Raw genomic sequence first — 26,690 nt, forward strand, 5'->3', positions numbered from 1 at the left:
GTCCCTTTTTCAAGTGAATTTATAAACATAATGATATTATATTTCGGAAGATCCAAACTTTCCCTGGAGACAACGAACTTATCAACTGCGACATAGAATCCAGGTGAAAGTTTATATGAAAAGTAAGAAATGCAAACATTTTGAAAATGCTTCAAAACCTTTAAACAAAAACCACAGATGTTATTCACATAGGGTATTTGTTCCATTGATAATAACATGTACTAAAAACGCCGCCAATTTCAGATTTAGAGAAGTTTTGAGACCTCAAGGGCTACATGTTTATATAAAAACACAATTGTACATAACATGTGATACAATTTATTATCAAATTATTCCCATGACATCTAAATGACATTTCCTGTCACTGCTCATATACCAACAACTTTCGCGAAATGGATGATTTCGACTTGTTCCGTGTCATTTTCAATGCTCTTGTGCATGCTTACTGCTAAAAACAATTACAAAAATGAGAAACAACGCAATTTGAAATCACGTGAAGTTCACGTGAAGTGATAGAGGAGGACACATCATCAATATTGAATCACTGTCCTTGCCGCCGGGATGTCAATCTCCCCGGAGAATTCACCGCGGTGCACATGTGCGCCTGCACCGCGGTGAATTCTCCGAATATCACCGCTGTGTTTCATGCTACACTCACCGAGCCGCACCGACACCGCGGTGCCACCGCGGTGTGCAGCAGAATAGCAGCAAATTACAGTATGATTCCCGATTATGCGTATTGCGACCAAATATTTGCCAAATATGAAAGCGAATATGAAATTGTATCGCATATACTTGATGAGTAGAACTCGAAAATCGATGTCCGACGCCATTTTGAAATCCAAGATGGCGGACCAAAATTCAAGATGGTGGCCATGTGGACCAATTATTTGATGTGAAACCATGCAATATGGGTGTCTATCGATCGGGTTTGATGAGTAGAACTCGAAAATCGATGTCCGATGCCATTTACGAATCCAAGATGGCGGACCGAAATTCAAGATGGTGGCCATATGGACCAACTATTTGACGTGAAATCCTGCAATATGGGTGGCTATCGATCGGATTTGATGAGTAGAACTCGAGAATTGATGTCGGACGCCATTTTGAAATCCAAGATGGCGGACAGAAATTCAAGATGGTGGCCATGTGGACCAATTATTAGACGAGAAACCATGCAATATGGGGGTCTATCGATCGGGTTTGATGAGTAGAAGTCGAAAATCGATGTCCGATGCAATTTTGAAATCCAAGATGGCGGACAGAAATTCAAGATGGTGGCCATGTGGACCAATTATTAGACGAGAAACCATGCAATATATATGGTTGTCTATTGAACGGGTTTGACGAGTGCAACTCGAAAATCGATGTCCGATGCCATTTTTAAAATCCGAAATGGTGAACCGAAATTCAAGATGGCGGCCATATGTACCAATTATTTGACGTGAAACCATGCAATATGGGTGTCTATCGATCGGGTTTGATGAGTATAAATCGAGAATTGATGTCCAACGCTATTTTGAAATCCAAGATGGCGGACCTAAATTCAAGATGGCGGCCATATGGACCAATTATTTGACGTGAAACCATGCAATATGGGTGTCTATCGATCGGATTTGATGAGTGGAACTCGAAAATCGATATCCGATGCAATTTTGAAATCCAAGATGGCGGACCTAAATTCAAGATGGCGGCCATGTGGACCAATGCACTATGGTCCAGGATACAGATTTACGCGGAAAGATGCATTTTACTCCAAAACTATATTTTTTAGAAAAAACTGTTGTTCTACAAAATTGTTCGAAATTGTAAGGCCATCATTATGGTTCTACCAAAAAAAAGGGTAACCCATCATGTAAAAAAAAAAATAGAGAATATTTTTTTCATTTCTCGGAATATTGACATGTTATGTTCTACAAAGTTGTAGCGTAGCTTATTCCAATCAATTTAGCCAAAAAAAACATTTTCTGTAGCTCTCAAGTTGGCTGATTTAGAGCAATTTTACCTAATTGGATTAGGGTGTACCTAAAAAAAAAAAAACAGTATTTTTGAACTTCTTTTTTTGTTTTAGATTTCTCGAAGAAGTCGTGTTCAGGTGACTTTTAGAGCTCAAAAAAATGCAACTTTTGATGGGTAAATATGCTCAATATATTTTTCCGATCAAAAGTTATAATCGTTTTTCTGTCAAAATTACATTTTTTTCATAAGTTGATATCTCCGGTTAGGGCAGACCAAAAAAATATATTTACACGGCATTTGAAAGAGAAATTAATATTCTTTATTATGTCAAAAAATTGGGGATATGTTATTTTTTTATCTCAAGTTTAATCAATTTTACTAAAATCATGTTTTTTCAAATAAATTAATATAACTCGACAACGGAAGAAGATACAGCCGATATTCTTATAGCAAAACACGCGTTTTGAAAAGCCCCAAAAGTCTTCAGAAGATGACATTCGTGAGAAATGAAAAATAAAAAATCTACAGCTTAAACACTTTTTATAAATTTTATCATTATCATTGTATTGCAAGATTTACAAGAAAAGATGCATTTTCGGTCTGAAGCATACTTTTAAGAAACAAAATTTGTTCTACAAAGTTGTTCTTGATATTTGGGCCCTTAATACAGAGTTACCGAAAAATAGGGTGGGTCATTTTATAAAAATGTGAAATTTTTTATTTTTTTTATTTTGCGGAGTATTGACATAAAATGTTCTACAAAGTTGTAGCGCAGCTTTTTCCAATCAACTTTGCTCTATAAACTTTTTATGTAGCTCTTAAGCTCACCTGTTTAGAGTAATTTTACTTACCAGGATTAGTCCCTCAAAAAATAATATTTATGATCTGCTCATTTTATTTTTTATTTTTCATGGATGTCACCTTCTAAAGACTTTTGGGGCTTTTTAAAAGGCGTGTTTTGCTATAAGAATATCGTCTGCATCTTCTTCCGTTGTCGAGTTATATCAATTTATTTGAAAAAAACATGATTTTAGTAAAATTGGTGAAACTTGAGATAAAAAAATACCATATCCCCAATTTTTTGACATAATAAAGAATATTAATTTCTCTTTCAGATGCCGTGTGGATTTATTTTTTTGGTTTGCCCTAACCGGAGATATCAACTTATGAAAAAAATGTAATTTTGACAGAAAAACGATTATAACTTTTGATCGGAAAAAGATATTGAGCGTATTTACCCATCAAAAGTTGCATTTTTTTGAGCTCTAAAAGTCACCTGAACACGACTTTTTCGAGAAATCTAAAACAAAAAAAGTAGATCAAAAATACTGTTTTTTGGGCTTTGGGACAGTTCGTCGAATGACATTTCGTCGAATGACGTATAGTCGAATGACATTTAGTCGAAAGGACATTTGGTCGAAGGGACATTTAGTCGAATGGACATTTAGTCGAATGGAAATTTAGTCAAATGGACATTTAGTCGAATGCACATTTGGTCGAATGGACATTTAGTCGAAAGGACATTTAGTCGAAATTACATTTAGTCGAAAGGACATCTAGTCGAATGGAAATTTAGTCAAATGGACATTTAGTCAAATGGACATTTGGTCGAATAGACATTTAGTCGAAAGACTTTTGTATAAACTGATTAGAGGAATTCAGTGGACGTGAGGAAGTTCAATCAGTAGTGGAAGAAATAAGTACGGAAGCTAATGAGAATTTTTCACCTGGCCCATGGTCAAAAACCAATGATGTTTTTGCCAATACCTCATCACAGTCGGCTTTGGAACATTTCATTGATTGACATTTGGTCGAATGAAAATGATTTACTTATTCTTTTCATTGATACTCTTTCTTCCACTCAATATTTATACAATAACTAGTTGATCTTGCAGACATTATCCTGCATAGTAGGCAAAATGCGCAATGTGAACTGCCCATGTGAAATTTCCATACGATTCTATAAATTTTAGTTTTTCAGGATTTGTTCAACCTTATTCGTAATTTCGCGTGAGGGAATACCATATAAACCGTTCGGAAACGATAACGAACATGTTTGCTTAAGGAATGAAGAAAATCCATCCAGCCGTTTTCGAGTTAAGTGGATACGAACACAGACCCTTTCATTTTTAGATTATACTGAACTAATCCAGTATAAAATTGTCTTCCAACCATGATTCGTTGATTATTGGCCGTCATAGGCATATTTGTAGGCCGTCATAGACAATATCCAGTCTGGAATAATCTCGGAATATTCACCGTTTCGTATTATTTTTGTTTTTATGATCCCATCATTCTTTGGACAATATTGGAGCAATAGTTATATGATTTTTAGAAACACCGGAATAAATATATAATTTTTTAATCGTTATTGGCTTTTATAGTTATAGTTATAGTTTTTTTTCCTTCAAATATCAATTCGACGGAACGTACTAAAGACTAAATGTACCAAGATTATAAATTCGAAAATCCGCTTTCTACCAAATGTCCTACGACAAAAATTCATATGACCAAATGTACGAAGATTCTTCTTTCTAAAATCTGATTTCGACTAAATGTCCATTCGACCAAATGTCCGTTCGACGTAGTGTCCTTTCGACCAAACGTCATTCGACCAAATGTCCTACGCCTCTAGTGGATTAAAATTCATTTTTGCAATTCCTAATCATAATGTCTGGTTTACAGTTCGTCTTTAAGTGATAAAACGGCCTACTTTTCCATACCAACGAAATGGGTGCTTTAATGAACATTATGCAACTCAAATGGGTTGCATAATATTCATTATGATACTCATTTGGGTGCTATAATGAAAAACCATCATCATAACAGTAGTTACATGACTATATTTTGCTAAATTAGCTTGGGTAAGTGTTCAAATAGTATATTCTTTCCGTCCCGTAATAAATTAAATAGTTTGATGGACATGACATCAAAAATTCCCAAAGGCAAGTACATCTATCGCTTCACGGCTTATCGAACTCTGCAATGTGGCACTGTAACATGAAATCTGATTGTTCTCTGCAGCAACATAATTTATTGGGAAGAATGTTCATGTGGAGTAAATTAGACTGTACAATTTTGGTACAGATTTATCAAATTAAAGTCCATTTTTCGTCATTGCAAAAACTGTTGCAAAACTCGATTTTTTCAGCACTCGTAGTATTTATCTCGTTAGCCTCGTTAGATAAACGTACAACTCGTGCTGAAAAAAATATCTTTTTGCTACTTGTTGCACAAACTACTATTTCGACTAAATGTACCTTCGACCAAATGTCCATTCGACGTAATGTCCTTTCGACCAAAAGTCATTCGACTAAATGTCATTCGACAAAATGTCTTTCGGCGAAATGGTACAGATTCGTTTTTTTGAGGTACACCCTAATCCAATTAGGTAAAATTGCTCTAAATCAGCCAACTTAAGAGCTACAGAAAATTTTTTTTAACAGAATTGATTGGAATAAGCTGCGCTACAACTTTGTAGAACATAACATGTCAATATTCTGGGAAATAAAAAAAATATTTTCTAACTTTTTTTATATGATGGGCCGCCCTATTTTTTGGTAGAACCATAATGATGGCCTTACAATTTCGAACAATTTTGTAGAACAACAGTTTTTTCTAAAAAATATCGTTTTGGAATAAAATGCATCTTTCCGCGTAAATCTGTATCCTGGACCATAGTGCAATGAAACCATACAATATGGGTGTCTATCGAATGGGTTTGATTAATAGAACTCGAAAATCGATTTCCGACGCAATTTTGAAATCCAACATCGATTTTCGAGTTCTACTCTTTGAGCCCGATCGATAGACACCCATAATGCAAGGTTTCAGGTCAAACGATTGTTATATATTGTCGCCATCTAGATTTCCGGGCCAATATATTGGATTTCAAAATTGATATCGATTTTCGAGTTTTACTGATCGAGCCCGATCGTTAGACACCTATATCGCAAGGTTTTGCATCAAATAATTGGTCCATATGACCGCCATATTGAATTTCGGTCCGCCATCTTGGATTCCAAAATGGCATCGGCCATCGATTTTCGAGTTCTACACATCAAATCCGATCGATAGACACCCATATTGCATGATTTCACATCAAATAATTGGTCAATATTGCCGCCATCTTGAATTTCGGTCCGCCATCTTGGATTTCAAAATGGCTTACGAGCTCTACTCATCGAACCCGATCGATAGACACCCACATTGCATGGTTTCACATCAAATAATTGGTCCATATGGCCGCCATATTGAATTTCGGTCCGCCATCTTGGATTCCAAAATGGCATCGGACATCGATTTTCGTCTTCTATTTATCAAACCCGATCGATAGACACCCATATTGCATGGTTTCACATCAAATAATTGGTCCATATGGCAGCCATATTCAATTTCGGTCCGCCATCTTGGATTCCAAAATGGCATCGGACATCAATTTTCGAGTTCTACTCATCAATCCCGATCGATAGACACCCATATTGCATGGTTTCACGTCAAATAATTGATCTATATGGCCGCCATATTGAATTTCGGTCCGCCATCTTGGATTCCAAAATGGCATCGGACATCGATTTTCGAGTTCTACTCATCAAACCCGATCGATAGACACCCATATTGCATATTTTCAGGTCAAATAATTGGTCCATATTGCCGCCATCTTGAATTTCTGTCCGCCATCTTGGATTTAAAAATGGCGTCTGACATCGATTTTTACGGTTTATACAATAATATATGTAATTATATTATATAGACTTATAGCACGTTTGATAGGAGACTCAACTGTACTTACGAACTTACTGGCGCACCGCGGTGCACGGTGCGGCTCACCGCGGTGTATTCTACACCGAGACACCGCGGTGTTCAGCTCGATCTCCCCGGTGATTTTTTGACACCGCACGGTGCACGGTGCTGCATGCACCGTACACCGAAAATCACCGGGGAGAATGACATCCCTGCGGGAATGAGATGTATTTTTCGCTGCATGTCCGACTTTTTAAATTTTATTAGAACCTGTATCTCGGTCGCAGTTACACGAATATTTCCAATAGTCCTGAAAACGCCGCTCTCGAGTTTTTCTCGGCCTCGCAATGTGGACATGGATTTACTTAGGAATAAGCCATTATTCCCATTACCAGGATTATAATCTTAAAATCACCTGTAAGTAATAATGTACTCATAATCGTTCAACATCAACAAGTTGTTCTATATCAATATGGTTCGAATTTTCCAGGCAAGTTTTGATCCAAAGACAGTATTGACGCACAAAGCAATTAGGCACTTTAGATCTGTGGTCTCAGTCATACTACTACATTAATGTGACCAGATATATTTTGTGCCAGCGCGGGACAATTTTTTTAAATCTTTGTTTTTATTCAAAAATGTGCTTGAATCAAAACTTTAAAATTTGATAAACCCTCTGGGACTCGCTTGCCCCTGGATCAATCACACTATCATACCTCTGTTGTGAATTAATCTGTTCAACTTTGTACAACGGTGCGAGCTCCTGATGGTTAAACTTATTTGTATTGATTACATGATTCATTTAGCTAACATTCAAAGTGATCGTATTATTCGTTTTATGAAATTAGGCAGAGCGCTCAAATTTGCTTAAAATGCCTACATCTTGCTCAGGTTTTTTTATTATTCCCCGCAAACTGACAGACGATTTATCTTAAATTTTGCCATAAGCTTGAAACAAAAAAAAGGTCCGAGCTACTTAAAATTCGTCGAACTTGCTCAGATTTCAACTGAAGTTTTTACTGAAACAACAAACGAACACGATGTGAGTTGAAATTGTTGAGCTAGGGATCCTACATTCAGAGATCTTAAGCCAATCGAGCATTGAGAACTGTCAGAATCTGAGCCAAAGGAGCATTGTATTTTTTTTTATTATTTCTAGTTGTTGACTGTAGTGTTGATTTTCGTGATTTTTCGGCTATGCAGTCTGATTTATTAGAACATATTTTTAAATTTTGCCCAATGTTTCGTCATCGGTTCAATGTCTTCTTCCAGATGAAAAAAATTAAATCACTTTTTGTATGATAGGCCTTTTGTGTATGATAGGCGTTCCGTTACAAAGAGCAAACAATTTTTTTCCCTGAAGAAGACATCGAACCCGATGCCGAAACGCTGGACAAAATTTAAAAATCTGTTCCAATAAATCAGACTGTATAGCCGAAAAATCTCGAAAATTTATTATTTCTTTGAATTTTGAAATGATTTCAGTTCTTCACTTTGAAAGCATTGTTATTGCTGCAGATTGAGTAAAATATTCCTCAAGAGCATGTTCAAACCTTCCATTTCACTTATTATAGCTCTTTTAGTAGGTATCCAATTAAACATCTTTCCTCGTTCTCGTGTCCATGAGGATTTGACTAGGATCCCTAGAATGTACCAAAGCAAGCTTGTCAAAATTCCTCTAACTCGCTAGACTTTAGGACGAACCCTATAATTTGGACGCAGAAAAGAGATTTAAACCACATGCGAGTGTGGCCGTGGCGTTGGGTGAAAGACCACTCATCAAGCCTCCAGAGTGATGCTATGTGACGAAAATCGGAAACCATTAATCAATATAATAAATTTTCAAAATCTTATAAGTTCTTGAAGAACGTTTACTAAATTACTGCTATTTTTTTTAATATTTCTTTATTTCGCAGGATATTATCTTGAAATAAGTGAAACGCAGGACATTTCGCGGGACTTTTTTTTACCGCGGGACAAATGGCGACAATGCGGGACTGTCCCGCGAAACGCGGGACGTCTGGTCACCTTATACTACATCTACCAACTCATCATAGGTTTGACAGCTACGGAACACGTACCTAAGAACAAAAGAAGAGGAGAAATTACGCTATTTTGAGAGAAGATAGTCAGCTATATTTTGCTTTAAATCACCTAAATCAATATTATACATAACTACCTTTGCTTATTTGCTACCTTAAAATTAGTAAACCAACAGCACCGCTTTCTTAATTTGTTGTAATTAGCTGGGCAAACAGGTAACATTTGTATACGCAAGGGCAATGCCGGAACAGCTCACTTTCAACTTTAATTTTTATATAGGTCGTATAATTTATAAGGTCAAAGTTGAATTGTTTCTTATACTATTCTGTGAGAAATCAGTTTATTGGCTTACCACAACAAAAACCTCATTATTGGCAAAGGTGAAGGGCAAAAAACGCTCAAGTTATTGAGAAAACTTAATTTCGAGTTTTGTTAACTATCTCGACACAATCGGACTGCGAAATAGTTAACAGACAGCACTTATAGCCGATTGTCGCCACTAACCTTAAATGTACGAGTTTCAGATTTTGAAATTTTTGTTTCATCTGGAAAAACCAGGGAGAGTTTTATTTTGATTATCTCCCTCCGTTATCGATACCAATTTTAATAAACACATTTCCTTCGAGGATATGCCTACTGTTTTTAATACATCAATCAAAGCTGGTATATTATTGTTGTATGCAACTGGTATATCAGCATACTACTTTTATTGCTGACAACTCATTGGAAGTTGAGAAATGTGCATTTGACGAGACATTATATTGATTTTCTTCGATATCATGCAGTTACGTCTCTAAAAGCGCGTAACTCCAAAACGGGCACTACGATTTTTTTTTTCAAATTTTGTCCAGAGATGCAGTATAGTCCCAGAATTCAGCTCCACTTAATAGTTTTGATGGAGATTTTTTTTGTTACTAACGGTCAGGGGAGCACTTGTAGCTTCGTTTAGCTTGGGAAAGTCAATTAAAACATAGGGGAACATATATTCCAACATCAGCTTTTAAGTAATGGCCCACCAAATACAACATCTTGTACGGAATTATTTTTACTACTGTTATCATCTGCATTAGGTATGATCTTACCATCCTGTACCTCTAGTTCGTTGATTGCTAACCGCAGTCCTCTCGCCATCATTCGCAAGATCAAACGAGATTGCCATTCACTTTCAGGCGACATGAAAGGAAGACTGCACCCGCCAGCAAGAGGAAGGCGCACAGAGCCCCAACGGAAGGAAAAAAAGATAAAAAGTAATATTTAACGCGAGTCACGAAGAAACAACGCAAGACTTTCTCTTTGTGGCCTTCAGGGAGCCCTAACTGACTGAGTTTGAACGGCCCCGGCGGTCGGTGTTTGCGCTATGCTCAAACAGCCCGACATCAGACTGTGCTCTATGTAGGCAAACCTACGGATTAAACAAAGTAAAGGTGTGGGGGATTGTTGCGTGGTCACCGGTTTGGATCATTAAGATATGGTGAATGGGTGAGTCCCGCACGGTTCACCACAACTGCCAGTTGGCCAAAGGGCCGTCCCATCAGATGTCTATTATGTCAATCAAATTGGAGGAAATGGTTTGCAACTTGCAAGTAACCTTTCAATGATGTCAGGGTTTTATATTTCAGTAGTGTTCAGTGTTGTTATGGGGGGAAATAACAAAACATGTTCCATAAGATGAAATGAAATGCATTCTTCAGGTTGCCGACCATTCATCCAGTTCATTCCCGTTATAGAATCCCAAGCCATACATATCTAATTGCATATTCCTTAAAAAAATGGAATAATGACGATTTATTCAATCAAGTTGGATTAAATTTTATTTGGAATTAGTGTCACTTGTGAATAATTTCGATAGAAGGTCTTCACTCGTGCGTATCAGGACATATTCGCCACTTAATTAGCATTCATTTAAACTTGGACATAACCGTCTTCCACGTACGGCCGGGTTTCGGCGGTGATTGAGTAAAAAATGACTTTTAGTGTCGCGTATTTGTAGAATAAATGAGAAAAGTGGAATCGTTTGAAAAACAAAACATCATATAAAATTTATTGGAATGTATGTATTTTATCACCTTTGTAGCAGATGCTAGGAATGAGCACAAAACTCAACCCTCTTAATTTATAACAGACGTTCTGAGAGATCTTTTCCGTCTTGCTTGAGAGTGATATTAATTTTAGTAACTGCTTGCTAATCAACTTGGTGGATGCACTTTCTTTTGTTTTCACACAAAACCTCCAACGTTAGTAGCTGTTAAACTCTCATTTGCGGTAGGTATGGATCGCCTATTAAACACGACTTTGTTTGCGCAGTAGCAGCATCTAGTCGTTAGTGGTACACATGCGTTGATGGACTTTTCCCGTTTTATAGAGCGGTGGAAAGCACGCCATGTTTTATTTGTTTGTTTATTGGTGGCATATAAAGCGCCGCACACAAACTAGAGCATATCGGAAATGGAAGGGAAATTATTGTCTCGGTATGCTGCACGAGAGGAAGATACCTTTCCAGTTTTATATGTTTATTGTTTAATGTTGGAATCATCAAGAGAAGGTTACTTCGAGAGCCGCTAGTTGGGGGTTCGTTAGTTCTGTTCACCTCGATGCTAACCAAAAATTCAATGACGTATGAAATAAAACTTTCTCAACTTAAGATTTCAGCAAAAATCTCCGTCATCCGTCAATTCCCATTATTGACTTGAAAACCAATGAAAGTCATTTTTTGTGTGCTTCTTCGGAGACACTATCAAGTTCAGTGATGGGAAATGTACAGTAAAACACTGTGATTATGTGAATATTTACATTTTATCCGATCAAATTTCATGCACCAAACAAACTGAAACAGTTTTCCAAAAAAATGTACGCGACATTGTGACTATTTTTTTGCCGATGAGACAAACTGTTTGTTTGCTTCTGTGTGATAGTCTCGTCCGTCGCATTCGCATGGCAATGCATGAGTTTTTTTGTTAAGGCTCGTGCGCAGTGCAAACAGAACGGAATCAAGTTTAAATACCTGTGGCGCACAGCCTGGAAAGAGTGCAGGCCATTGGTACTGATGAATTAGTTCTAATCTCTAAAATAAGCAAGGAGTAATAAAATGAATATTTGCCACCAAAAAACGGTTATACGTTGTGAAATTATTGTACAAAAACAATAATTGTGGGGAGAGAAAACAGTAAAAGCAAGTGCTGACTGTTGTCTGCTTGGCAGGGCTGCTGCTGCGGCTGCCGTGGTTTTGTTTTTCTGTGACTGCATGGCAGAATGAATAATAAAAAAAAATGTCAACCGTTCCCGTCCCTGACAAGTTTATAGCAATAAACATTCAATAGCATTGAGTATTGAGCCTATCTTGACAGTTTTTCTTTCTCAAATTATCAATTGTTACAAAGGATAATGACAAACTCGTTATAAACTAAACTAAGCTAAGATAAATTTCGTGTTATAGTACAGAAGATTTTTTGAGATATTTTTGAAAATGGAAGATTTACAAGTTTAAAAAAAAATCAAGCTTGTGACGAAGATCCATTTTTAAGATGAAGAGAAACGGCAACGTGCGATTACAGAAAAAAATTGTGTGGAATTTGGAATTCAAGAATTCAAAACGAGTTATGGTGTCCACCTATTTTGAAAACATGGTTCGGAGATAATTGCAGTAGTATTTTTTATTTATCATCAGACTAAGGCCGGAGTGGCCTGTGCTGCACATAAAAGACTTCTCCATTCAGCTCGGTTCAAGGCTGCACTTCGCCAACCACGCAGTCTGCGGAGGGTCCGCAAGTCGTCCTCCACCTGATCGATCCACCTTGCCCGCTGTGCACCTCGCCTTCTTGTTCCCGTCGGATCGTTGTCGAGAACCATTTTCACCGGATTACTGTCCGACATTCTGGCTACGTGCCCGGCCCACCGCAGTCTTCCGATTTTCGCGGTGTGAACGATGGATGGTTCTCCCAACAGCTGATGCAATTCGTGGTTCATTCGCCTCCTCCACGTACCGTCCGCCATCTGCACACCACCATAGATGGTACGCAACACTTTCCTTTCGAAAACTCCCAGTGCGCGTTGGTCCTCCACGAGCATCGTCCAGGTCTCGTGTCCGTAGAGAACTACCGGTCTTATAAGCGTTTTGTAGATAGTCAGTTTGGTACGGCGGCGAACTCTATTCGATCGGAGCGTCTTGCGGAGTTCAAAGTACGTACGATTTCCAGCCACTATGCGTCTCCGAATTTCTCTGCAGGTATCGTTATCGGCGGTCACCAGTGAGCCCAAGTACACGAATTCTTCAACCACCTAGATTTCGGCACCACCGATAGAAACTCGTGGTGGGTGGCTCACATTGACTTCTCTTGAGCCTCTTCCTATCATGTACTTCGTCTTCGACGTGTTGATGACTAGTCCAATCCGTTTAGCTTCGCTTTTCAGTCTGATGTAGGCTTCCTCCATCCTCTCAAAGTTACGTGCCATGATATCAATGTCGTCGGCGAAACCAAATAACTGGACGGACTTCGTGAAAATCGTACCACTCGTGTCAATCCCTGCCCTTCGTATTACTCCCTCCAAAGCGATGTTGAATAGCAGACACGAGAGACCATCACCTTGCCGTAACCCTCTACGCGTTTCGAAGGGACTCGAGAATGCCCCTGCTTATGACTGCAGTAGTAACTGGAACTTAAAAGATTGCTCGTTTCGTCGATAAAGGTCGTGCTTTCCGGGCTCTCGCCCTTGCGCTTTTCGATCCAGCACAAAGGTGTGCCAAAACCTCAAACCAGTCATAATAGTAGATTGTGCGCTATTTTAGTCTGATTGACTTCACATGATCATTTCTGTCAATAAATTAATTTGCTGCACAAAACAAACAGATTCTATGTTTTCGTGCCACATTGCATGCTCGACAAACCATGAAACGATAGATAAACCTGCCTTTGAAGAATTTTGATGCCATGTCCATCAAACTATTTCATATATTACGTGATACAGAGAATACACTATTCGAACACTCACCCAAGCTAACTGACCAAAATGTGGTCATGTAAGTACTGTTCTAATGTTGGTTTTCCATTATAGCAGTTGAATAATGTTCATTAAAGCACCCATTTCATTAGTGTGGAAAAGTAGGCTGTTTTATCACTTATGCACGAAGTATTATGATCCGGAATTGCAAAAATAGTTTTTTGCAATTCCTGATCATAATAACTGGTTTACAGTTGGCGTTTGAGTGATAAAACGGCCTACTTTTCCATACCAATGACATGGGTGCTTTAATGAACATTATGCAACTCAAATGGGTTGCATAATAGTAGTTTGTGCAACAAGTTGCAAAAAGATGATTTTTTCAGCACGAGTTGTACGTTTATCCAACGAGGCTTGCCGAGTTGGATAAATACTGCGAGTTCTGAAAAAATCGAGTTTTGCAACGAGTTGCACACGCTATTTTTTGCAATGACGAAAAATGGACTTCAATTTGATAAATGTTCCAAAATTGTAATCTAATTTTCTCCACATGATCATTCTTGCCAATAAATTATGTTGCTGCGGAGAAGAATCAGATTCCATGTTACCGTGCCACATTGCAAAGTCCAATGAGCCGTGAAGCGATAGATGTACTTGCCTTTGGAAATTTTTGATGTCATGACCGCCAAACTATTTAATTTATTACGGGGCGCATAGAATACACTATTTGAGCACTTACCCAAGCTAATTTAGCAAAATGTAGTCACGTAACGACTGTTCTAGTGTTGGTTTTTCATTATAACACCCAAATGAGTGTTATAATGAATATTATGCTCTGAATTCTCCACTTCCTTCAAAGAAACAAGGTTTCAAGACCGTCCTGCCCAAGCGCGGAAAAAATAGAAGGAAGCTGGAGACTTCAGATATTCCTTCTAAATCTAACGTTGACATTATTTCTTCTCCCATCGAACTGAGCAATCAGTTCGATTTGATTAATAACGAATTTGAGGAAATCGAATCTACCTCTAGCCCAGGTGATTCGATTCATGCGAAGAAACAACGGATTCCGCCAATTGTGGTATCTGTTGCCGAGTTTTCTGGCTTTCGGAATGAAATCTTGAGTAACCTTCGGGGATCAAGGTTTCATTTCAGATTGCTAGGAAGGGTGACTGCCGCGTTTTGCCGGGATCCTTTGACGATCGCAAACGTCTTCTCCAGTATTTAACTGAGAAGCGCCATAAATTCTTCACATACGACGACAAAACTGAGCGATTGTTCAAAGTCGTCTTGAAAGGTCTGCCCAGTGATGACAAATCACTGGATGAGATTAAAATTGAAATTTCTGAATTACTTGGATTTTCACCAGTCCAAGTAATTAAGATGAAAAAGAAATCCCACTCTGGTACTTCCCAAAGGGCATTTCTCAAGAATTTTATTTAGTTCATTTTAACAAAAGTGAACTAAATAATATGAAAAGTTTGGAAAAGGCCTGTATTATGTCCCATGTCCGTGTTACATGGGAACATTTTCCGCAGGCCTGGGGGAAATTTCCAAAATCCCACTCAGTGCCGTAAGTGCCAAAAGTGGGGTCACGGAACCAAACATTGCCACATGGATGCTAAATGCATGATTTGTGGTGGAACCTCTCACGCCAAGGACGCTTGTCCTGTGAGAGAAGATTCCAATAAATTTAAGTGTGCAAATTGTGGGGGTAATCATAAATCCAATTTCTGGGAATGCCCTTCACGCAAAAAGTTTTGAATTCCGTGCAAAATTGATGACGGAAATTCAATCGGATCCCAGATTCGACGGGTAGAAATTTTTCAAACGCTCAAATTTCGAAACCAGTTACCGGTCGAGCAATTCATACCCACCACAATTCACAAACAATTTTTGCCGCTCGTCAACGGGTAGCAAGCACTTCAGTAAATTCCAATTTTTCGAATGTACCTTCGTATGCAAACATCGCTGCTGGTAGACAAAATTTCTCTTCTCAAAATGAGGTTTATACCCATGTCCCAACGGAAAATAATGGTCATGTTGCCGATTCAGGTAGCATGACTGCTTCCGATTTTGATTTTTTAACTGAACAATTGCATCACATGATTGATGCAATGTTCAAAGCAAATACCATTCCAGAAGCTGTTCAGGTTGGTATAAAGTACACACAAAAAATTGTTATCGGACTCCGTTTCAATGGATCCAAATAATTGTGTGAAAGTTCTAAATTGGAATGCCCGCTCTCTAAAGGGTAAGGAAGATGAATTATTCAACTTCCTAACAGTTCATAATGTGCATATTGCCATTATAACAGAAACCTATTTTAAACCAGGACTCTCCATTAAAAGAGATCCAAATTATTTTATCTACAGAAATGATCGTCTTGACAGCGCCTGTGGTGGGGTCACCATTGTCATCAATAGACGTATCAAACATAAATTATTTTCTTCATTCAAAACCAAAGTTTTTGAAACCTTGGGAGTTTCTGTTGAAACAAATTTTGGAAAATTTTCCTTCATTGCAGCTTACTTGCCTTTTCAATGCAATGGGCAGCAAAAGAATTTGTTGAAAGCTGATCTTCAAATTCTGACTCGCAACAAATCTAAATTCTTCGTAATTGGTGACTTCAATGCCAAACACCGTTCATGGAATAATGCTCAAAGCAATTCCAATGGTAAAATTTTATTTGAAGATTGTTCTGCGGGATATTATACTATTCAATATCCCAATGGACCAACTTGTTTTTCTTCCAGTCGAAATCCTTCTACAATTGATTTAGTTTTAACGGATTCAAGTCAGCTGTGTGGCCAATTGGTAACTCATGCTGACTTTGACTCTGATCACCTTCCTGTGACATTTGAAATCTCACAAGAAGCCATTTATAATCCAATCAGCTCTACTTTTAATTATCATAGAGCTGATTGGGATTTATATAAAACGTATATCGATACGAATTTTGATGTTGATATTCCTCTCGATACCAAAAGTGATATTGATAATGCTCTCGTATCTTTGACAAATTTAATTGTCGAAGCCAGAGGCATTGCAATTCCTAAATGTGAAATTAAATTCAACTCCATTATTATTGACGACGATCTTCAGCTACTGATCCGTCTTAAAAATGTGAGGCGAAGGCAATACCAAAGAACTCGCGATCCTACTTTAAAAGTTATTTGGCGAGATTTGCAAAATGAAATTAAAAAACGTTTCGCTATTCTGAGAAATACCAACTTTGAGAATAATGTCTCGAAGTTGGATCCCAGTTCGAAACCCTTTTGGAAATTAACGAAAATTCTTTAAAAACCTCAAAAGCCAATTCCAGCGCTTAAAGAGGGAAATAAAATGTTATTAACAAATGGCGAAAAGGCTCAAAAACTTGCTCAGCAGTTCGAGAGTGCTTATAATTTTAGTCTAGGTCTCACTAGTCCGATTGAGGACCAGGTTACACGGTGTTTCGAAGACATTCTCAACCAAGAGAATGTTTTTGACCCTTCGTTGGGAACTAATTTGGATGAAGTGAGATCTATTACTAGAAAATTTAAAAATATGAAAGCCCAGGTGATGATGGTATTTCTACATACTTATCAAAAAACTTCCTGAGAGCTCTTTATCCTTTTTCGTTAATTTATTTAACAAATGTTTCCAATTGGCATACTTCCCCGATAAATGTAAAAACGCCAACGTTGTTCCAATTTGAAAGCCGGACAAAAATCCTGAGGCTTCTAGTTATCGCCCAATCAATTTGCTTTCTTCAATAAGCAAACTGTTTGAAAAGATCATTTTAAATGGAATGAAGGTTCATATTAATGACCATTCTATGTTTGCTGACGAGCAATTTAGTTTACGCCATGGGCATCCAACAACTCAGCAGTTATTAAGAGTTACTAATTTAATTCGACTCAACAAATCTGAAGGATATTCGACTGGAGTTGCTCTTCTTGATATAGAAAGCATTTGATAGTGTTTGGCATGAAGGTTTGATTGTAAAATTGATGAATTTTAATTTTCCTCTGTACATTATTAATCTGATCCAAAATTATTTATCAGATCGCTCACTGCAGGTAAACTATCAGAATTCTAAATCTGATAGATTACCTGTTAGAGCTGGTGTTCCCCAAGGCAGCATACTGGGGCCCATATTGTATAACATTTTTACTTCTGACTTACCTGATTTACCACCAGGGTGTCAAAAATCTTTGTTTGCAGATGACACAGGTCTCTCAGCCAAAGGGCGAAGCCTTCGTGTCATTTGTAGTAGATTGCAAAAAGTTTGGATATTTTCTCCACTTACTTGCAAAATGGAAAATTTCCTGAATGCTTCCAAAACTCAGCTTATAATTTTCCCACATAAGCCGAGAGCTTCTTATTTGAAACCTTCTAGCAGACATATTGTCACTATGAATGGGGTTCAATTAATTGGTCTAGCGAAGCTAAATATTTAGGACTTCTGCTAGATCAAAATTAACTTTAAAAATCACATTGAAGGCCTTCAAGCCAAATGTAACAAATATATTAAGTGTCTATATCCACTTATAAACAGAAAATCAAAACTTTGTCTTAAGAACAAACTTTTGATTTACAAACAAATTTTTAGACCAGCCATGTTGTATGCTGTGCCAATATGGACTAGTTGCTGCAATACCAGAAAGAAGGCACTTCAGAGGATTCAAAATAAAATTTTGAAAATGATTCTGAAGTTACCTCCGTGGTACAGTACCAATGAACTTCATAGAATTTCTAATATTGAGACATTGCAACAAATGTCCAACAAAATAATTTCCAATTTTAGACAAAAATCGTTGCAATCTTCTATTGCAACGATTAGCTCCTTGTACCCTTAGTATAAATTAGGTTAAGTTTAGTTTAAGTAGAAAACATTGTAATTCCTACATGGTTTAATTCAACCAGAGGAAATATCGTAACTGCCAGAGGCAATTGAAATGTATTAATAATATCTAAAAGCGTAACATAGCAAATAAGGATGATAGTGTTAAGAAAACACGGAACACCTAGTCTAAGAGATAAATGCATGTATTAGATAATTAGCAAATCAAATTAGTTAAAAAAAAAAAAAAAAAAATGAATATTATGCAACCCATTTGAGTTGCATAATATTCATTAAAGCATCCATTTCATTGGTATGGAAAAGTAGGCCGTTTTATCACTCAAAGACGAACTGCAAACCAGATATTATGATCAGGAATTGCAAAAAATCCATTATAGCACTCATTTGGGTGCTATAATGGAAAACCAGCATTAAAACAATAGTTACATGACCACATTCAGCTAAATTGGCTTGGGTGAGTGTTCAAATAGTGTATTCTTTATGTCACGTAATAAATGAAATAATTTTATGGGCATGACATCCAATTTTCCTAAGGCAGGTTTATCTATCGCTTTATGGTCTGTCGAACACACAATGGGGCACGATAAAATAGAATCTGTTTGTTTTCTGCAGCAACATGATTTTTTTGGTAAGATTGGTCATGTTAAGTAAATAAAATTGTACCATTGTGGTACAGATTTATCATATTTAAGCCCATTTTTCGTCATTGCAAAAAATAGCGTGTGCAACTCGTTGCAAAACTCGATTTTTTCAGCACTCGTAGTATTTATCCAACTCGGCAAGCCTCGTTGGATAAACGTACAACTCGTGCTGAAAAAATCATCTTTTTGCAACTTGTTGCACAAACTACTATTTAAGTTTGCATAATGGCATATTGGTGCCTTTTGTCACGTACAATCTTGAACGTAGGTGTGGGAAACATTAGTTCAGTGAATAGTAAATATTTTCATTTTACTGCTAGAATCGGTTTTTGAAAACAGATCGTTTCGCAATAAAGCCGATCTTACTTGTCATAGGACGAGTTAGTACTATTCCATTCAATTTCACCACTTGATTGTAACTTTACACATACGTATTTCGACTTCAACAGTAAGGCCGTCTTCAGTGTCTCGTACTCGCCTCATTCTCTGCATGTAAACATTTTTATGGCCGTCTTCGACACGAATTCGCTCAAAGTGACCTACTAAACAAAAGTACCGTAATCGCCGGGGTTACATTGCTTAGTTTAACCATTTTCAAGAAATGAATAAATTATTATTTGCTGCTATTACAAGCACTTATTGTGAGGTATCTTAATCTAGGCTAAATTAGCTGCTGAATGATATTACCTTCGGATGAATTTGCATTAATTTTTCATCAAAATTTGAAAAATAAAATCAACATTAATTTTTGAACTCACACCAAGCTGCTAAAAAAGCATTCAAAATAAATATAATAACAAAAAAATAAGCTCGTACCTAAAATTGTGTGATGAGTAATCAAATTTTCTTAGTTGATCCATATTTTTTGTTTCAAAATTTTGATTTTTATTGTTGAAAAATGAAAACCCAGATATTTCCACTCCACCTAGCGGTGATGACGCCTTTCTCGAAATAATCGATGCACATCGTCTCAGTGTCAGGGGGGTTCCAACTATGATTGCCTACCTTTAGGCGTTTACAGACGCTTGCTTTACAGATGGATGATTAAAACGTTTGATAACCGAAGTTACCTCAAATTGAAAAATCAAAAACTCGGCTAAAAAATATGAAAATTATCAAATTATCAAGAACAACAGCCTTATAGTTGTACATGTAACAGTAGGGAAAGTGTACCGATTTTGGCCATCTTAGTGCCTAATTTTGCCAACCCTAAAAAATGCATATTTTCCCAAAATTTTCGATCAGTTTATATTAATCAATCAGTTTATATCAGTAAACTAGTCGACCCGGCAGACGTTGTCCTGCATAGTAGGCGAAAATGCGCGTTGTGAACTGCCCATGCGAAGTATTCATACGATGCTTAATTTTAGTTTTTCACGACTTACTCAACTTTACTCGTAATTTTCGCAATAGGAAATATCATATAAACCCGTCGGAAACTATAACGAATGTTTCTGCTGAAGAAATGAAAAAAATCCATCCAGCCGTTTTCGAGTTATGCGGATACGAACACAGACCATTTCATTTTTATATATAAGATATTTACAAAATAAAAAAAGATCAATGTTCCCCCGGATTACGGTACCTTACATGACGTTTCTGCGGCGAAATAAAAGGTTTACTCAGGCCCAATCCGAACCCAATAAGCCACCACCAAACCAATTATTACCAAAGCTGTGCCATCACCATACCAAGGATGTGCATTAGGGTGCGGCTTATTTTTCGAATGTTTCCGAAACCTGGAATTCATGTGCCCAAACGCTTTTTATGGCAAAAAAAGAGTAGCCTCAGAATTTCAGGCCAAAATATTGAAGTTTAGAGGTCGCGCCAAGGGCTTCAAGGTGATTTTTTGACCATCAAGTTTAGACTTTCATAAAAATAATCATAACTTTGGCAATTTTTATCCGATTTACAATCTATTGTAATTAATCTCTTCAGTATTAAATTTATAAAAACTTTGTGGAACATCATATTTCTTGAAATCAGCTCCAAATGATGGTAATATGCAGATTTTGATAAAAATTCCTTCTTTTTTAAGGAAAATCAGTTTTATAAACGCTCTAACTTTGTCAAATATCAGCCGAATCCGAATATTTTTATATGAAATCAAAGAGAAATTTGTATTCTAATTTTTCTTAGAACAAACTGACCTTTTAAAAATATTATTTGGCAATGTTTTAGACCAAATACTGCAAACCAGCTTTCCACGCTAGCCATAATGGCGGCTGCTATAAATGAATCTGACAGTAACTGCTCCCGACGCTAAACTGTAATCGACGCTGATTGTATCTTAGCGATCATTTTCATATTGTTTATTTATTACTTTCAGCAAATGCAAGCATCATAGAAAATGAATAACATTTTCGTAACTAGCATTTGATTATTATCAACAATCAATATGAAACTGGAGATTTTTTCGTGGTTCCTGTTTAGTAAGCTATGAACGGTCTTCGGTACCCAACAATAAAAGCGTCGCTGCAGTACGTAATCTCTTGATGGCCTTTAGAACAAATTTTACCACTGCAGTCATAGCAATATTTTTGTAGGTTGTTTTTTCTTCAAACAAAAACAATCTACAAAAATGAAAGCTGCAACTGTTTGCAGTTAATTATTATTGTGAAAAAAATACTACTTTATAGTGAAGTTTTACCTATTTAAAGCCATTAGGAAACTGTAAGTGTTCTGATGAACATGATTGTAAAAAGTAGAACTTTATATTTGAACTTTTTTTTAGAAAAGTGAATCTCTAAACCCGCATCGCAAGCCATATCCCTTTTACCAATAACAATATGACTAATTTTATGGCCCCGGAACCGCTCAGTCCCGGAAAGGAACTGGCATAGACCCCTAGCTACTGCTGTAGACATGGCAGCCGTCTAGGGTGGGCGCAGATTGCAGAAGGCCTCTTTTTGCTCAGGGTCTTTGGTGCGGGAAGGCTATCGGAAGCGTGAATATAGGTAACTGTGAAATTTTATTTCAACTGAGAGTTTTATTCAAACAGTAACAATTACCAACAGGTGCTTGGTCGATAAGATGGTCGGTTAGTCGTTGGACGATAATGCGACGGTCGGGTGCCTTGACGGTGCCTTGATGCAACCCACGAGCATTCGGTCGTCAAAGTCACCCGCGGGAGGCCAAACGGGAACGCAGCCGTCTCGTGGCCGAAGGGTGGTGAGACCCTAAATTGATAAGGCAGCTGGAATGTCGTACAAGCAACAGCTTCCGACAAGTGGCCGAGCGATGTTGCGGTCAAACGATAACGTAGCCGGCTCCCAACGAATTGAGCCGAACTAGAATCCAGGGTACGAATGGGCGATCGAGCAGGATGCCATTGGCAGGTGGCCGTAGCGACCTTTGACAGATAGGTCAGAGCCGCGTCCTTTCTCGAGAAACTGCAGATATAAATATACGCAAAAAAAAACACTTGGCACCTCTGTCTTTAACTCTCCCACAAGAACCCTGTCGACCAAACGCTTAGGCTTCTGTCCCACCGCCTCAGGCTTGAGTACTCATCCCTCACGGAAGCGCGTGTTTTATCTTCCCTATTTTCATACTGTTAGAGGTCGCTCAATCACCTGGTTTGCATTTTGACGACCCACCGTATAAATTTAATTTTACCGTTTGGAAACAAAAAACAAGTAAGAAGCCTTCACGCTTCAATTAATCAAATAAAGATAACTAAATGTTACCACTGGTAACATTTAGTTTTTGTTTCCCTTGGAATTCGATTAAAAACAAGGATTTTCCATTTGCGACGCTCCTGCTGCAGATTCTACTGATGCACGCAAAAATCGAAACTATTCGCAAAGAAACGAAACAGATTCATCTATCGTACTATTCTAGAGCAAAATTATTTTCATTATTTGAATTGATCACGATCATAAGAACAACATTGATGTAGGCAAGGATGTAGGTGAATCTGATCTGTACCGAAATTTTGCAAGTTCAAGCTGAAGAGTTATATCGAGTGTGTATTGGAATGCTATCAGGGATACATGATTCTGCCGATAACATGCGTGGACGTACGGTCCTTGAAACTTTTGAGCATCCTCGGGCCGCCGCCATTACATGTTCATCCTTAAATAGATTCACAGTTTGGTCAAAATTCATGCAAAAAAATGCAAACGTAATTTGCCAAAGTAATTTCTTGTAAGCCTTCAAGGGAGTTCTAACAAATCTGAAAACAATTGAAAGTATTATAGTTAAGGAAAATTAAAAATATTGTAACTCCCGCAAACCATTGAAAAATAAAAATAATAAATAAATAGTCAGGATGATAACCTTGACAACAGTAAAAAATACCTGCCTACCTAGTGAAAAACTATAACTATTCGAATTTATGTTGAAGCGTTGCTTTGTTTTACTGGGTACCGAAATCTTAGTACATGGAACCATAAAATGAGTACTAATTTGTTCTGACCCCAACATCTTGATTATTATATCTATGTTATTATCTTATTAATACCGATTTTCGTTTTAGGTTGAAGTAATTATCCGATACACAAGCAAGCCAAACAATTCGCCTTTTGTGCCCCTATTGCTATATAATTTAACTATGTGAAGAGCAAACTGAGATAATTATAAATGCATCGCAGGACTGGCTTAAATCCCAGGTTCAAATAATAATTCCCACATTTAGCTTTGGATACACTGGTTCTAAATTGTTTCTATTCAAACTAAGAAAGAATCCTCGTTTGAAATCATGTTTCCGAGTTCAAACAAACGATCCAGTATATGAATCAAAGGTGATCCACATCGATTCACCATTAACCCACGCGGCCTGTTTGATTATTTTTCCTAGCTTTGCACAGCCAAGCGCACAATTCTTAAACTTCCATATCTAGACGAATCATTTAGATATTGCAGCACTCAAAGGACCCGTCCAGAGGACCAAGAATATATAATTTTAGGAAGAATGATTGGGGACACGTAACTCCGAAATCATTGTCATATTTTTTTCATACCATTAGCGTTTTGGGTTTGAATAAAGGTTACATTGGCAAGCGGTCAATTTACTGTCTGTAAATACAGGTCTAGGAGAAAAGTTTATGCTATTTTATTTAGGGCCAATTTCTTCACCTCCGCTTAACTCTTAAGCGGTGCTTACCCATACGCTTAAACATGGTTTAAGGCCTAAGCGGAGGTGAAGAAATCGACCCTTAGGGTCAATTTCTTCACCACCGCTTAACTCTTAAGCGGTGCTTACCCATACGCTTAAACTTGGCTTAAGCACTAAACCAGGTTTAAGCGTATGGGTAAGCACCGCTTAAGAGTTAAGCGGAGGTGAAGAAATTGGTCCTTAGGGCCAATGTCTTCACCACCACTTGGTGCTTAAACCAGGTTTAAACGTATGGGTATTGGGTAAGTATCGCTTAAGAGTTAAGCGGAGGTGAAAAAAACGGCCCTTAGTTCTATCAATTAATTGAACTATCTAGAACAGTAGAACGTTATCTGTACAATGGTTGATTTTGTGCTTATTGACCATTGCTATTACTTTTACTATATTATCACATCGTACCACGCTAAGAAAAAAGTTTTCGCCCCACCCACTATGCGCCATGACATCTACCACAAATCACTTTTTCGTACACGGTTATCAATCAAGGAACTAGCACTGCCCAATACTTGGTATGTTTGATGAAAACAAAGAATTGTTAGAGACAAGTTATTGAGCTAAAGCCTGTCCACGTTAAATTTCGGACACTTAGGTAATGTCCAATTGATTTGTTGTCATTTTATCAATTTGAGTGTGTTTAAAACATGCCGAAAGCAGCACATAAAGCAGAAAGATTCAGCTGTCATGTAAATTGTTCGTCTCAGTGGTTTGTGAAAATTTAAAAAAATCGCATTATCAGATGGGTGTCCGAAATTTAACGTGGACAGGCTTTACTACATATGTATAAGAACTCCATATCATAAGTATACGCATCGAAATAAATAAACAATGCCGAGTTTTGTCACTCGGATATTAGTATTATAGAGGTTCCTTGATTTTATTTGCATTCAAATCTGCATTCAGCTGTACATCGGTGATCATTTTTGATTGGTTTTTAGAGAAACAAGCTAGCATTCGTTATCCAGAACACACAGCATGGTGCACCTTCTCATCTAATTCCAATCGGAACATATTCAAACTACTCGCACTTGAATCTTACGGCATGCCGAAATTGATTTGAACTTAGCTGAGTTAGCTCTTCTCTCGGCTCGTCTCATACATAAATTGTACATCAACAGGGTCACAAAAGGCGAAATTGTTAGCTTGTTAGAGTATGGGAGACGTACTTCAACCTGAAACGATAATGGGTATTAATTGTAATAATAAAACTAGTAATGAATATATTATCCATTTTCTTCGAATCTTGCCTTTGCTGAAAATAATAAATAAACAATGTGAAAATGGTTGCTAAGTTACAATCAGCGTCGATTACAGTTTGGCGTCGGAAGCAGTTACTGTCACATTTATTTATAGCAGCCGCCATTATGGCTAGCGTGGAAAGCTGGATTGAACAAAAACGCCCCATAGTAGGCCATAATTTTATTATTTTTATAGCACATTTTAAATTTTATAGTTTCATTTCATATGAAATTATACCGTTGTCGTATAAAACTGGTTTAGCATAGTCAATTTACTAGAAACTTCATTACCTGTAAGCATTTCATTATGTTTTATTGTTTTGACGTATTAACAATGTTATGCCATAATGAAAAGCTGTTTAGAATGAGAGCTTATCCGCAGTATAATTTACCGTTCTTCAATCAGCTGAAAATTAGTAGAACTGTTTACTATTTTCAAGTATTCCAGATTCAAAGTGTCACCCCTCCATTTTAATGGGCAGCTTGAAAGAAATCTCGCGAGCAATTTTTGGCCAATTCCATGAAGTTTAAAAGTGCATTCAATGAAATTTGTGGTTTTTAGACTTTCAAGTTCTTCGAACACCTGCATGTTTCAGCGGTTACATTTACATTATTAAATGAGGATAACTCATTATTAACGGTCTACGTACCACAATCAATCTTATATTGATAGAATTCTTCCTATAAAATATATGTCAAAATTCCTTGATCATACAGTCCGGTCTATTAAAACCGTAGTCACTATGATCAAAACATTGCCGAACCACATTGCAGTTGTTTTCCACCACAATTATTTACCGTTCTTCGTATATAGCTACAAATATTACGTGGATATGACTGATACCTTTTCCTATTAACACCAAGTTCTTCAAACAATACAAATTTATGGAAAACTCTTGCATTAATCTGAACCAATGAGGTTCCCAAGTAACCACCAAGCATTAATTAATGCATGTAATCAATCACAGATCAGCATATTAAATGCTAATTGCAATAGATCAGTTTTAACGATGTAAAGATGCATTTATTCATGAACTGTGAAGCAACGATACACTAGTTCAGCGTTTCGAATGCAGTGATGCATTACTTATGTTTTATTTCAACAGGTCAAAGTAATGAAGCATTATTTCGGTCTCAAAAGGGCCTTTTTCCACTTTAAGTCAACTTTA

At 37.2% G+C, this 26,690-nt stretch overlaps 1 protein-coding gene and 1 long non-coding RNA gene across 2 annotated transcripts in view; one reads left to right on the forward strand and one right to left on the reverse strand.

Moving 5' to 3' along the window:
• LOC134226645 (tyrosine kinase receptor Cad96Ca) overlaps window positions 1-26,690 on the reverse strand; it is a 65,759-nt gene that overhangs the window by 33,111 nt on the left and 5,958 nt on the right. The window lies entirely within an intron of this gene.
• LOC134223770 (uncharacterized) lies at window positions 21,737-23,311 on the forward strand. Its single transcript, XR_009982717.1, has 3 exons — window positions 21,737-21,840; window positions 21,902-22,124; window positions 22,185-23,311. It is a non-coding gene; the product is annotated as an uncharacterized LOC134223770 (long non-coding RNA).

This window comes from Armigeres subalbatus, chromosome 3 (assembly GCF_024139115.2).
Source record: "Armigeres subalbatus isolate Guangzhou_Male chromosome 3, GZ_Asu_2, whole genome shotgun sequence".
In the NCBI taxonomy this organism is placed as follows: domain Eukaryota; kingdom Metazoa; phylum Arthropoda; class Insecta; order Diptera; family Culicidae; genus Armigeres; species Armigeres subalbatus.